We start from the raw sequence: 13,595 nt of genomic DNA on the forward strand, positions 1-13,595 counted from the left end.
ATCTCTCTGATGTCCTACTGGCCTAGGCCCTGGGACCCAGTAGGTAACACTGCAAATATTGGATGAATGAATAAACACATTGTCCACTTCATGCAGGATATAGTGAGACATATTCCATTCCAATGTGGAATTCCAGATTTAAAGACCAGAAAGTAAAGAAGGCTGGTCCTGTGGATGAGAGTAATGAGATGAGATGCGGTTTGCGGAGGGCTGGGTTTTAACCAGGGCATGCATCAGAATCACCTGTGTGGATCTTATTTTTCCATGCAAACACCTTGATAAGTTAGAAATATTCCAGATATGCTAAAATAGAATGCCAGGGGCTGGATCCAAGCACATAGGTTTAAAATAAAAATTCATTGAAGATTTTCTGGAATGTACCAGATTAAAACTCATTGATCTTAAATAATGCTTTAAGAAATATATTTTCTACAGATATAAGCTCCACTTTCTTGAGCACCTACATCAGTGTCTCTGAGAAAACATGAGGGACATCAAAGCCATTTCACATGGGGATGTGGAACGTTTTAGGAGATTAAGACCTAAGTAATAAGATATCTGGCTGTACTTAAGACTGACCAACAGAATATAAGTTTTTCTCTTCAATCATTTCAATTCTCTTTGAGAAATAATTGAAGAATATGAATGTAGCCGGATGGTTAAACATATCCCCTCAAGTACAACAGATGTGAAGTTCCAAGCTGAAATTGTAGACACAGATATCAGTAGATTTATTCCCAAAACTACAAGCAGATGCAATCAATACTCACGAACCTCTCAACACCAAGTGTGAAAAAGTGGGAGGTGAGAGTGAAGACGAGAGTGGAGACAGGTAAGACTCCGCAGAGAATTTTTTCGGCGTGAGCTATGCTGTGAGTTTCACCCCAACGGTGAGGGGAGGGTGCCTATCTCTCACCCAGAACCTAGCAAAACAATCCAGAGGGGTCATGAGTGAAGCATACCATGGACCCCTGTACCTGAGATGTAGTGGGGAGGGGGAAGCAAGTACATATCTGATTCCTCTTGAGACTTCTGAGATCCTAGAGATTAGCTGGCTGGCTGCTTATAGAGAATTCTAAAGGGAGATGGCGGTCACGTTGGGATTGGCTTCCTCCCAAGTTCAAGTTCAAGAGAGAAAGGCTGTGTGTGTCCAGGAATCTCACAGACTTAGATTTAGGCCAGCATGTGCTGGCATAAAGCCTGCATGTAATGAGGAAACTGACTCCGTGTTTGGTGTCTCAATGCTGACCATGACCAAGCCTCACCTCTTGTCCCCCTGTACAAGCTGCTGAGAAAAGCCAGGGGCTCCCTCCACTGGGGCTGGAGTGAGGGTCAAATCATGCATGCCTGTGCCCTTCACCTAAAGGCCCAGACCTGCTCAAGAGGTCTCTCTGCTTTCCCCAGAGATCTCAACCATGTGAGTTACAGACTCAGAGACCCTCCTCTAATGCACTCCACTTTCTCTGAGTAAAGCTTCGTGCCAAGTCCTGAGTGCCCTGCTCCAGACACAGGCTGGGGGCTCCAGCCAAGAGCAGGCAGATATGCTCCACGTTCTCACTCCTCCTAAGAATCAGCATCTATCAGTAGAACAGGCATATAAACATATGACACGTGTAGTGATTCATGATTTACAAAGCACACTCCATGTGTTGTCTCTAACTTTTCTAGCAGAATCAGTATGCACAAGGTGCATGTGTGTACACATGACCTTAGGTAGTGAGTTGTGGTTTACAAAACACTTTCTAATACACTGTTTTACATTTATGGCAGCCAAGTCAACACCATAGACTCACTTAAGAAATACTAATAGTTAAAACCACTCATCTTTTTTTGTAGCTGTTGCTACAGGACAGACTTTATCCCCTATTCCATGTTTGCACAAGGATTTTTAGAACATGAGTGCAGCTTCGTTAAGAAATTAGCCATGCTGCATTTCATTTGGGAGAGTTCTGATTTTTTGGAACCTGTCAAGGTTCTCAGAGACCTCCCCTCCTCCAATACTGCATGAATTTGAGTCACTGGGAGACAGCAGGGTCCTATCATTAAGACTGTGGGCAATGGAATCAGAAAAACTGGGTTGTGCCTGTTTTGATGTTGGATATATTTTAGTTCTTTATGTCTCTTTGCCTACATAACAATGGGATCATTGTAAGACCTACCTACTGTTGATATCACCGTAATTATCCTGCACAATGCTTAGCACGAAGCCAGGAAGTCAGCGGGCCCTTACTCGTTGCTACTCGGATTTATTATTGTTGCTGGTAATAATGATTTGGATTTTGTTGGCCTCCATTCACAGAGCATCAGCTGACAAGACTAAGGACAAGCACCGCAGCACACCGAGGGAAAACTCCCCCAAGGAGACATTAATTTATCAGTCATTTAACATAAAAACTAACTTCCGAAATTTATATTGAATATGACCCTTATTTTTCTATTTCTGTAATCTACAAGCCTAGTAATGTCTTTTACATCCACCTTCTAAAATTTTTCAAATCATTTTGTTTTCATCAGAATTTCATCATAATCTTAAAACAACACTGCTCCACAAATTGGTTTTTCATTATGACCATCAAAATGGAGTTTCTGCCAGTTATCAGCTACTGGGTCAACAATTTCTTTGTCAAAATATGAATGTGTGAGTGAATGAAGAAAAAAACTCATTCTTGGTTCCAGCCTGTCATTAGGCTGGACATGCATGCATTTGTCCTAGTTGGAATGATGACTTCAAAATCCATGACCATCAGTCATTTAAAAAGCACAGGGTAGCTGCATGGATAAGAAAACAGGACTCATACATACGCTGTCTACAAGAGACACACCTTAAAACAAAAGATGCACATAGACTAAAGGTAAAAGGATGAAAAAAAACATTTCATGCACATGGAAATGAAAAAAAAGCTGGGGTAGCAATACTTATATCAGACAAAATGAACTTTAAAACAAAGAATATAGTAAGAGATAAAGAAGGCCACAACATAATGATAAAGGGAGCAATCCAACAAGAAGATATAACTATTAAAAAATATCTATGCACCTAATATAGGGGCATTTAAATATATAAAGCAGAGTTTGATGGATATAAAGAGCAAGATCAACAGCAATACTATAATAGTAGGGGATTTAAACAACCCACTAACATCACTAGATAGATCCTCAAGAAAGAAAATTAACAAAGAAACAGCAGACTTAAAGGACACACTAGATCAACTCGATTTAATAGATATCTTCAGATCATTTCACCCTAAAGCAGCAGAATATACATTCTTTTCAAGTGCTCATGGTACATTCTCTAGGATAGACTACATGTTAGGGCACAAAAGTGGTCTCAACAAATTTAAGAAGATTGAAATCACATCAAGCAATTTCTCTGATCACAATGGCATGAAACTAGAAAACAACACAACAGAAAAACTCAAAAATTCTCAAACACATGGAAACTAAATAGCAGGTTGTTAAATAACGAATGGATTAAGAATGAGATCAAAGAAGAAATTAAAAAATTCCTAGAAACGAATGACAATGAGCATACAACAACTCAAAATTTATAGGATACAGCAAAAGCAGTAGTGAGAAGGAAGTTCATAGCACTACAGGCACACTTTAAGAAACTAGAAAAAGCTCAAATAAACAACTTAACCCTGCATCTAAAGGAACTAGAAAAAGAACAGCAAGTAAAGCCCAAATGTAGTAGAAGGAAGGAAATAATAAAGATCAGAGCAGAAATAAATGACATAGAGGCTAAAGAAACAATACAGAGGATCAATGAAACTAGGAGTTGATTCTTTGAAAAGGTAAACAGGATTGATGAACCTTTAAGTAGACTCACCAAGAAAAAAAGAGAGAGGACTCAAATAAATAAAATTAGAAATGAGAGAGGAGAAATAACAACTGACACAACAGAAATACAAAATATTGTAAGAAAATACTATGAAGAACTGTATGCCAAAAAACTAGACAACCTAGATGAAATGGACAAATTCCTTGAAACATACAATCTCCCAAAAATCAATCTGGAAGAATCAGAAAACCTAAACAAACCAATTACACCAAATGAGATGGAAACAGTTATCAAAAAACTCCCAACAAAGAAAAGTCCTTGGCCTGATGGCTTCACAAGTGAATTCTACCAAATATTCAAAGAAGAACTGACTCCTATCCTTCTCAAGCTATTTCAAAAAATTCAAGAGGAAGGAAGACTTCCAAGCTCTTTTTATGAGGTGAGCATAATGCTGATTCCAAAACCAGGCAAAGACAACACAAAGAAGAAAAATTATAGGCCAATATCCCTGATGAATATAGATGCTAAAATCCTCAACAAAATATTAGCAAACTGGATCCAACAATATATGGAAAAAGTCATACACCATGATCAAGTGGGATTTATTCTGGGGAGGCAAGGCTGGTACAATATCTGCAAATCAATCAATGTGATTCATCACATAAACAAAAGGAAGGAGAAAAACCACATGATAATTTCAATAGATGCAGAAAAAGCATTTGATAAAATCCAGCACCCATTCATGATCAAAACTCTCAGCAAAATGGGAATACAGGGAACATACCTCAACATGATAAAAGCCATCTCTGACAAACCCACAGCCAATATCATACTCAATGGGCAAAAATTAAAAGGAATCCCCTTAAGATCAGGAACAAGGCAGGGGTGCCCCTTTCACCACTCTTATTCAACATAGTTCTGGAAGTCCTAGCCACAGCAATCAGACAAGAAGAAGAAATAAAAGGCATTCAAGTTGGAAAATAAGAAGGAAAACTATCATTATTTACAGATGATATGATATTGTATATAGAAAACCCTAAAGTCTCAGTCAAAAAACTACTGGACCTGATAAATGAATTCAGCGAAGTGGCAGGTTATAAATTAATACTCAGAAATCAGAGGCATTTTTATACGCCAACAATGAACAGTCAAAAAAAGAAATTAAGGAAACAATCCCCTTCACTATTACAACCAAAAAAATAAGATACAAACAAGTGGAAGCACATATCCTGCTCATGGTTAGGAAGAATAAACATTATTAAAATGTCTATACTACCAAAGCAATCTATAAATTCAATGCAATACTAATTAAAATACCAATGACATACTTCAAAAATATAGATCACATATTCCAAAAATTTATATGGATCCAAAAAAGAACACAAATAGCCTCAGCAATCTGAAAAAAGAAGAATAAAGTAGGAGGTATCACACTTCCTGATATCAAGTTATACTACAAGGCCATTGTACTCAAAACAGCCTGGTACTGGCATAAGAACAGGCATATAGATCAATGGAACAAAACAAAGAACCCAGTAATAAACCCACAGCTCTATGGACAACTGATATTTGGCAGAGGAGGTAAGAAAATACAATGGAGTAAAGACAGCCTCTTTAATAAATTGTATTGGGAAAATTGGATAGCTACCTGCAAAAAAATGAAACTAGACCACCAACTTACATCATTCACAAAAATAAACACAAAATGGTAAAAGACTTAAACATAAGCTGTGAAACCATAAGCATCCTAGAAGAAAACATAGGCAGTAAGCTCTCTGACATCTCTCGGAGCAATATATTTGCTGATTTATCTCGACAGGCAAGTGAAATAAAAGACAGGATAAACAAATGGGACTATATCAAACTAAAAAGCTTTTGCACAAAAAAAAAAAGAAAAAAAAGCTTTTGCACAGCTAAAGACAATAAGAACAGAATAAAAAGACAAACTACACAATGGGAGAACATATTTGACAATACGTCTGATAAGGGGTTAATAACCAAAATTTATAAAGAACTTGTAAATCTCAACACCAGGAAGACAAACAATCCAATCAAAAAATGGGAAAAAGAAATGAATAGACACTTCTCCAAAGAGGACATACAGATGGCCAATAGACATATGAAAAAATGCTCAACATCACTAATCATTAGAGAAATCCAAATTAAAACCACAATGAGATACCACCTCACACCAGTCAGAATGGTGCTCATCAATTAAACAACACAGAATAAGTGCTGGCGAGGATGTGGAGAAAAGGGAACCCTCCAGCACTGCTGGTTGGAATGCAGACTGGTGCAGCCTCTATGGAAAACTGTATGGAGATTCCTCAAAAAATTGAAAATCGAACTGCCTTTTGACCCAGCTATCCCACTTTTAGGAATATAACCCAAGAACACCATAGACTTACTCCAAAAGAAGAAATGCACCCCCATGTTTGTGGCAGCATTGTTCACAATAGCAAAGATCTGGAAACAGCCCAAGTGTCCGTCAGTGGACGAGTGGATTAAAAAGCTTTGGTACATATATACTATGGAATACTACTCAGCCATAAGAAATGATGACATTGTATCATTTACAATAACATGGATGGACCTTGATAACATTATACGGAGTGAAATAAGTAAATCAGAAAAAACTAAGAACTATATGAATCTATACATAGATGGGACATAAAAATGAGACTCAGAGACATGGACAAGAATGTGATGGTAACGGGGGTGTGTGTGTGGGAGGAATGGTGCAGGAAGGAGAGAGTGGGGTGGGGGGAGGGGAGGGGCACAAAGAAAACCAGATAGAAGGTGACGGAAGACAATTTGATTTTGGGTGAGGGGTATACAGCATAATCAAATGTCAAAATAATCTGGAGATGTTTTCTCTCAACATATGTACCCTGATTTATCAATGTCACTGCATTAAATTTAATTTAAAAAATTAGCTAATTTCCTGCCAAGAATCTTTGAATAAATTAACAAGAAAAATTATCAAAACAAACAAACAAAAAAAAAACCCCAAAACTAAGAAAATCTTATCATTTGCAACAACATGGATGGACTTTGAAAACATTATGCTAAGTGAAATAAGTCAGACAGAGAAAGGCAAATACTATATGATATCACTTAATGTGAAATTTTAAATAATTCACAGGAAAAGAGGTCAAGCTTACAGTTACCAGAGGCAGAGGATGGAGAAGGGGAGTTTGGAAGAAGAGGGTCAAAGGAACCAACTTTCACTTAAAGATATAGTCATGTGACATACAACATTACTGTAGCTGACACTGCTGTCTGACACATAGGTCGTTAAGAGAGTTCTCTTCACAAGAAGAATTATTTTTTCATTTTTACCTTCTTCTTTCTTTTTTTTTTTATTTATACCTAAATGAGAAGATGAAATTTAGCTGAACCTGTTGTGGTAATCATCTCACAATATATATAAATTAAACCTTCATGAGGTGCACCTTAAACTTACACAATGACATATGTCAATTAGTTCTCACTAAGACTAGGGGTACACCATGTCCACACACTGGAGAGCAAAACAGAAATTTTGAACATTGTGATGGACTCTGTGAGGTTAAACTGATACACAAATTGTCTGATAAGGGGTGTCACTAGGAATTCTTGCAACCCAAACATGGGCAAGTAGACAGATAATGAAGGTGTGTCCCTGCTTACTGAGCTCTGAGATAGATGCAGCTACCAACCTCACCAGCACAGGAGGAGGACAAGCGGGAGGCCAAGTAACGCCCGGCATGGGGAGTGCCCTACGCGGCAGAGCATGTCCACAGTGGAGCCGACACAGTGACCGCAGCACAGCTCACCCTGCAGCAGAGGTGCTGAGAACACCGGCCAACCCCCCACCCCCCAGCAGCCAGGCGGCCGGTGTTCCCCAGAAACAGCCTGGGGATTGTGATGCTGAAGTTGCACTAGACATGTCATCCCTTTCTTTTACCAGGAGTCTTGATTTTTCTCTTTGTTCAGCTCTGCACAGCCGATATGAACAGTAGTGTCTAGACTGAAGGATGTGAACAATTCTAGTTAAATTCGTTTTTTTAAATTAAATTCACTGAGCTGACATTGGTTAATAAGATTACGTAGATTTCAAGTATACATTTCTATGATACATGATCTGTATGTTGCATTGTGTGCCCACCACCCCAAGTCAAATCATCTTCTGTTGAGCCCCTTTACCCTCTAGTCCCCCCTGCCCCCCATCCCTCTGGTAACTACTGTACTATTATTGTCTGTGTCCATGAGTTTTTGTTTGTTTGTTTTTCTTGCTTGTTCTCTTGTTGCTTTCAGTTTTATAACCCACATACGTGAAATCACGTGGTTTAATGTCCGTTTCAGAACACAGACTTTACTGTTGACGTCTTGTTTCATTGATGTTGCCATCATCTCTTACAACTGTGCCTCTCAGCCCTCCAGCTTGGATGTGATGTCAGCTCCCCACTATTGTTGCTCAGAGTAGCTTTTTGTCCCTGGTGTCGGTGTCTCGTTTGCCCATAGCCTTGCAGATAGCTGTCTCACTAAAGCGTCCTCAATAACTCCACCTGATGAGCATGTCCTCTGTTTCCTTCTAGGACTCTGACTGACACAGCCTCCCTTTCTTTGTCTTTTAATAATATAGAGTTTTAAAAAGAGAGAGAAATAACAAAATAATTTTAAAGCATTTAAGGATTCAGTTTTATTAGGAACCTCATAAGTGGGTTTACTCAGATGCCTATAGTCTTTATGAGGAAAGCTTACCGGATTATGGCTTGATAATTATGCTTGAACTCCTGCCCAGAAAAACATGCATTTGGTAATAATAGGAAGCAACCTTTCACAGTGAAGGAGAGTTCCAAAAATGTAACCCAGAGGGTTTAAATCAGGTGATTATATTGTATTCAAGAATGAGAGGTAGAAACCTAAGGTCCCCTAGAAAATGAATATGGAAGGAGGTAATACAGTCATCGAAAAGAAGACAGTCTTCCTAGGAAAAGATTCAATGAGGGATCTACTTTACTGGCATACCCCTTCTGCCTCCCTAGATATAATCGTTTACTTAGAGGTTTGTTTAAGGGGCATCTCCAAAACTGAAACTCAATCTGCAAGCTCCCCAGATTTCAAACACTCCTGTAGTCACTTGATGACTTGGGGAAGAGAGTTTGGTTTCATTTTTGTTATTTCCCCATGCCACTTGGGTTACAATTATTTGAATATTTATATCTTGATTAAATTTTTTCCTATATTTATATTTTTATTTAAAACTGGAGGAAATTTTCAAAAAATAAAAATAAATAAATAAATGTAAACTATGTCAAATAAAGTCTGTTTAGATCAGTTAATAGCAATGGACCAAGCCCTGGCCAGTTGGCTCAGTGGTAAAGCATCGACCTGGCGTGTAGGAGTCCCAGATTCGATTCCCGGCCAGGACACACAGGAGAAGCGCCCATCTGCTTCTCCACCCCTCCCCCTCTCTTCCCCTCCTGCAGCCAAGGCTCCACTGGAGCAAAGTTTGCTCAGGCACTGGGGATGGCTCTATGGCCTCTGCCTCAGGCGCTAGAATGGCTCTGGTTGCAACAGAACAACGCCCTAGATGGACAGAGCATCGCCCCCTGGTGGGCATGCCAGGTGGATCCCAGTCAGGTGCATGCGGGAGTCTGTCTGACTGCCTCCCCATTTCCAACTTCAGAAAAATACAAAAAAAAAAAAATAGCAACGGACCCAATGTCAGTTTCCAAGTCTGACCAATTGGTGATGGTACTGTGAGATGGACCACCAGGGCTGAAACTGGGTAAGGTCTGTGCAAGGCAATGCAGCTGTCTGCGACTACTCGGAAATTCTAACGTTATTCCAAACTTCAGATGTTCATTCATAAAATTAAAAAAAAACTTTGATTATAAATCATTTAACCTGGACTCACACACGGAAGTCTAAGAAATTGGAGTGTTCGAAACAACATTTAAATTTCAGAAAAGTCATTTTTAAAAACATGTGTCTTGTAAACATCCACCAATTTTTATTTCCTGTTTTATTTTTAGGCTATTTTTCTTATAGTACTCTTACAAGAAAATAATTATGTTATATTTTATGATAAAATTCATTACAGTTTTAGTTTACAAAAAGAAAAAGCTTCGGTGGGCATCCATCCCCCACCCCCCCACCCCACCCCCACCCCCGTCTTCCCACAATGAAAGTTCGGCAGCTGCTGCAGGAAGTCCCTTCTCAGGAACGCAGCGCTCAGTTTCCACCACAGAGGCCACGGCTTCTCAGGAACAGACCACCCAACACACCTCAGCCACACAAAGTCTTGTCCTTAGTGCCCTGACGAAGACATGATGTCTTGTATGTGGGCAGTAGGCACAGTTGCCCACTAGCTCCCCTTTCAGCATTTGAGACATAAAGTCTGTAAGTTCTGCAATCATTTATAAGGGCCATGAAGAGAGAAACAACCAACCAACCCAAACAGCCTCAGGCGAGCATGGTGTGTGAACAGAGGAGGACCACCAGGACAGGACCTGTGGACAAGGGGAGTTAGCCTGGACGACACTAAAGGCAGGTTCCTCAGCCATGCTCACTGTCATTAACCAGGGAATTCTCACCCCCAAAGTGACCCCAGAGGCAGAGAGACAAGGAGATGATGGGAATCTTTTTTGGGCTCCCTATTCTTCTCCCACATATTCAAAATGGACCCCAAGTGCTCCAAAGTCAACCTATACTCAAGGTTAACACTATCTCAATATGTCAAATTCCACCTGGAGTAATTTTATGACCTCCCAACATTCTTAGGAATATTTCCTGTAAGCAACCCAGTATGGATGAGGATGAGGATGAGGATGAGGATAAGGATGAGGATGAGGATGGTGAAGAGCCTTACACAATTTCAGACTCTGTCTGGTGACTAAGTGTTATTTCATGCTTAGCACACAGAGGCATCTAGTAAATATGATTGAATGAATTTCAGAAAGCACTTTAATCAAGGATTTGAGATGAGATGAAGAATGAAAATGTCTTCCCCCAAACCCACTACCATGGGCTCATTAATGCAGCCTGCTCACATCAGTGATTTTCTAGCCAAAGAGTAGTAAATGATAAAGCTAAAGCTATATACTGGTACTTATATCTATTTATCACCTGAGGTAGGAAACCTGAAATATGAGGTTGAATCATATAAAATTGCCAGTGTTCATAATTTCTGACCTATAAAATTTTTTTTTTTTACAATTCAAACTTACAGTTTGATCAAAATGATTCCCCCAATGGATTTGGAAACCAGAGCCGGCTGCTCTGGTCCTGACCAGTTGTACTCAGCAGACGCCTCTCGGGGCTGTGCTGAGCAGTAAGCCATGGGGTAAGTTGCATGAGCCATGGCCCTATCCTCAGCCTCTGGGATTATTGTCTGAGGCTCCTCCATCCCTCCTTTAGCCACTGATCGAGCTGCTGGACATGAAAAGCAGTTCCTCCTCCCACAAATATTGAGGACCCTGCCACTGGAGGCATAAGGAAATTTGTTACAAAGAATAAACACACTGCTGAGCTACCAGAAAGTGGGAAGAAAGTAAGGGACAAGTAGAACAGCAGGCTATTGTTTCAGCGCTGACATTATGGAGTGCTGACAAATGGCTGTACGGACGGTAATGGCAACCCTATGAGGTGGGTACCACTAGTACCATCGTCCCACTGAGAAACTGAGGCCCAGAGACATCAAACAGTAGTAATATCAGGGGCTGGGGTTTAAACAGAGACTGGCTCCCTCTAAAACATAAGCTCCTCATTTCTGAGCTATGAAAAGGATTATTTCAAAAAAAAAAAAAAAGAGGGTGGATAGATAAATACCTTTCCCAAGGGAAAGAAATCTAAGTCAAAGAAACAAATATTTTCAGGTCCTAAAAATATCACGTGCCCATGCTCTTTACTCCTTGGAAAGATGTATTGGTAGTTAATTCCCAAAGCAGTAGCCCGAACGTATTTAATAATTCTAATGTGTTTCTTTGACAGTCTCATGATGTACTGAATTCAAACATCTGTAAGAAAGCCCCGGGCCATTGTGTAATCCATTTTCTCCTCATAATTAACAGCAGTTTCCCTTCCTCCTGATGAGCCTTCACATGCATTTAATAACAGTTCTTGACCCTCATTATCATGTCTCATTCTCTAGGCAATCTGTCATGTGCATGGCGTTCTGTCCCATCCTGATTGAAAGCCAGAAGGTCTTTCTTAAGAGTTAGTCTTGCACAGGAGGACAATTGGTTGGGATATAAAACTGTTTAGCTCATTCTTACGATTAAATGATGATGAAGCATTTTCCCCCTCTGCATTTTTAAAGGGAATTGTCTTCTGCTTTTTTCCAACCTCATCTCCCTCCACATCCCCACGTAAAACTGACTTTAGCCACAATGGGCTACTCCCTGAAGCTCATGCCCACTCTGCAGGTTTCCTGTGACTTCCCCCAGTCCAGTCTCCACCTCTCAGCAAGCCCTGCCTTAGGCACATTTCAGCCCTGAGTCATCTATTTGAATTTCTATGGCGATAACTAGTGCCCTGGAGTACCTGGTTACTGCCTTCCCCACAGAGGTGGGCCCTCAGGTCGCTCCTTTATGGATTTGCTCCTCATCTTTTGTTCCCCTTTGTCTGGGTAACCCCCAGTCTTCACAATGGAATAATAGTTCAGCCCCATCCAGTCCAGCAAAGCCTCCACTGCTATGAAATGAGCCCTCCTACTATCCTGTCTCTTCCATGACCACTCACGCCTCTGCGCCTGGGTTACTGTAATAGTCTCCTCACTGGGATCTTTGCTCCCAGCTCCTTCTCTGTAGAAAGTTCTCCACAGAGCAGCCAGAGCTGTTCTTTTTCTGTGTTTTTTAACAACCTTATGGAGATAGAACTCACACACCATAAAACTCACTCATTTAAAGTGTATAGTTCAAGCTGTGGTTCAACACCTTGGTTGGTTAGAGCATCATCCCAATGTGCAAAGGTAATGGGTTCGATCCCCGGTCAGGGCACATATAGGAACAGATCCATTTTTCTGTACCTCTCTCTTTCTAAAATCTATAAATAAAATTTAAAATAATAACAATAAAGTATACAGTTCAATGCATAAAGTGTTCAGATTAGTGCATTCACAGAGCTGGGCAACCACCACCACAATCAATTATAGAACATTTTAATTATCCCAAAAAGAAATCCTGCGCCCCTTAGTAATCAACCCCTTTCTCCCTTTCCCCGGGACGCTGGCAGCCACTAATCTGCTTTCTGCCCCTGGATTCTCTTGTTCTGTATATTTCCTATAAATGGTATCATATGATACACGGTCTTTTATTCCTGACTTCCGTCACTCAGTGTAATGTCTTCAAGTGTCATTCATGTTTTCACATTTATCAGTTCTTCATTATTTTTAATTGCCAATTAATATTCCAATATAGAGATAGAATACATTTTATTTGGACATTTGGATTGTTACAATTTTTGACCATTGTGAATAATTCTTCTATGAACATCTGTGTCCGAGTTTCTGTGGGCACATTCTCATTTTTCTTGAACATGAACCTAGGAGTGCAGTTGGCGCATCCTCTGTAATTGTGTGTTTGACCTTGTGAGGAGCCTCCAGACTGCTTTGTAAAGCAGCTGCCCCATTTGCATTCTCACCAGTGATCTTTCAGAATCCCAGTTTCTCTACATCATTGTCAACACTTGTTACTACCTGTCTTTTTCGTTATGGCCATTATGGTGGGTGTGAAGTGATGTCTCTGTAGTTCCCTTCATATGGTTAACAGGGTTGAACATCTTCTCATGCTCGACATCATTAGCAATTTGGGAAATGCCATTTGTA

This window comes from Saccopteryx leptura, chromosome 2 (genome assembly GCF_036850995.1).
Source record: "Saccopteryx leptura isolate mSacLep1 chromosome 2, mSacLep1_pri_phased_curated, whole genome shotgun sequence".
NCBI lineage: Eukaryota > Metazoa > Chordata > Mammalia > Chiroptera > Emballonuridae > Saccopteryx > Saccopteryx leptura.